Source organism: Arachis duranensis, chromosome 2 (genome assembly GCF_000817695.3).
Source record: "Arachis duranensis cultivar V14167 chromosome 2, aradu.V14167.gnm2.J7QH, whole genome shotgun sequence".
Lineage (NCBI taxonomy): Eukaryota > Viridiplantae > Streptophyta > Magnoliopsida > Fabales > Fabaceae > Arachis > Arachis duranensis.
In genome coordinates, this window is record NC_029773.3 from 51,470,126 (window position 1) to 51,472,235 (window position 2,110).

General features: G+C 40.1%; 1 non-coding gene across 1 annotated transcript; it reads right to left on the reverse strand.

The window, feature by feature from the left end:
* Positions 1 to 674: 674 nt before the first annotated feature.
* Positions 675 to 782, reverse strand: LOC127745072 (small nucleolar RNA R71). Its single transcript, XR_008006262.1, has one exon. It is a non-coding gene; the product is annotated as a small nucleolar RNA R71 (small nucleolar RNA).
* Between the last annotated feature and the right edge of the window lie 1,328 nt (positions 783 to 2,110).

The window sequence follows — 2,110 nt, forward strand, 5'->3', positions numbered from 1 at the left end:
TCTCTCTTTGTGTGTTCAAATTCTTCCTTACCTACCTCATCCTTCCATTCTTGTTTTCTTCTGACACCTCAAGGAATCTCTATACTGTGACATAGAGGATTCCATATTTTCTTTGTTTTCTTCTCTTTCATATAAGCAGGAACAAAGATAAAGGCATACTTATTGAAGCTGATCCTGAACATGAAAAGACTCTGAAGAGGAAGCTAAGAGCAGCTAAAGCACAAACCTCTGAAGAGGACCTCATTGAAATTTTCGAAAAGGAAGCAGCAAAAGAAACAACTATGGCCGAACCAAACAACAATGCAAGGAAGATGCTTGGTAATTTTACTACACCAACTTCCAACTTTTATGGAAGAAGCATCTCAATCCCTACCATATGAGAAAACAATTTTGAGCTAAAGCCTCAATTAGTTTCTCTACTTCAACAGAACTGCAAGTTTCATGGACTTCCATCAGAAGACCCTTATTAGTTCTTAACTGAGTTCTTGCAGATCTGTGACATTGTTAAGACCAATGGAGTTGATCCTGAAGTCTACAAGCTTATGCTTTTTCCTTTTGCTGTAAGAGACAAAGCTAGAACATGGTTGGACTCACAACCTAGAGATAGCCTGGACTCTTGGGATAAGCTGGTCACAGCTTTCTTAGCCAAGTTCTTTCCTCCTCAAAAGCTGAGCAAGCTTAGAGTGGATGTTCAGACCTTCAGACAAAAAGATGGTGAGTCCCTCTGTGAAGCTTGGGAAAGATTCAAGCAACTGACCAAAAAGTGTCCTTCTGACATGCTTTCAGAATAGACCACATTAGATATATTCTATGATGGTCTGTCTGAATTTTTCAGGAAGTCACTAGACCACTCTGCAGGTGGATCCATTCACCTAAAGAAAATGCCTGCAGAAACTCAAGAACTTATTAAAATGCTTGCAAATAACCAGTTCATGTATACCTCTGAGAGGGATCCTGTGAGTAATGGACGCCTCAAAAGAGAGGAGTTCTTGAAATTGACGCTCTGAATGCCATACTAGCTCAGAATAAAATATTGACCCAACAAGTTAATATGATCTCTCAGAGTCTGAATGGATTGCAAAATGCATCCAACAGTACTAAAGAAGCATCTTCTGAAGAAGAAGCTTATGATCCTGAGAATCCTGTAATGGCAGAAGTGAATTACATGGGTGAAGCCTTTGACAACACCTATAATTCTTCATGGAAAAATCATCCAAATTTTTCATGGAAGGATCAACAGAAGCAAGGCTTCAATAATAACAATGGTGGAAGAAACAGGTTTAGCAATAGCAAACCTTTCCCTTCATCATCTCAGGGACAGACAGAGCATTCTGAGCAGAATTCTTTTAGCTTAGCAAATATAGTCTCTGATATATCTAAGGCCACTCTTAGTTTCATGACTGAAACAAGATCTTCCATTAGAAATTTAGAGGCACAAGTGGGCCAACTGAGTAAAAGGGTCCCTGAAACTCCTCCTAGTACTCTCCCAAGCAATACAGAAGAGAATCCAAAAAGGAGAGTCAAGGCCATAACCTTACATACTGTGGCCGAATGCACAGAGGAGGAGGAGGACGTGAATCCCAATGAGAAAAACCTCTTTGGACGTCCCAAGGACAAAAAGGAGTTCTCAATTGAGGAACCTAAGGAATCTGAGGCTCATCTAGAGACCATAGAGATTCCAGTGAACCTCCTTTTACCATTCTTGAGTTCTGATGACTATTCATCTTCTAAAGAAGATGAAGACATTGTTGAAGGGCAAGTTGCCCAGTATTTAGGAGCAATCATGAAGCTGAATGCCAAGCTATTTGGTAAGGAGACTTGGGAGGAAGAGCCTCCCTTGCTCACCAATGAACTGAATACATTGGTTCAGCAAAATTTACCTCAAAAGAAATAGGATCCTGGTAAATTCTTAATACCCTGTACCATAGGCACTATGACTTTTGAAAAAGCTCTGTGTGATTTGGGGTCAGGGATAATCATGATGCCCCTCTCTGTAATGGAAAGACTAGGAATCTATGAGGCACAGGATACCAAATTCTCATTGAAGATGGCAGATAAATCTATGAAAAAGGCTTATGGACTAGTAGAGAACGTGCTAGTGAAGGTTGAA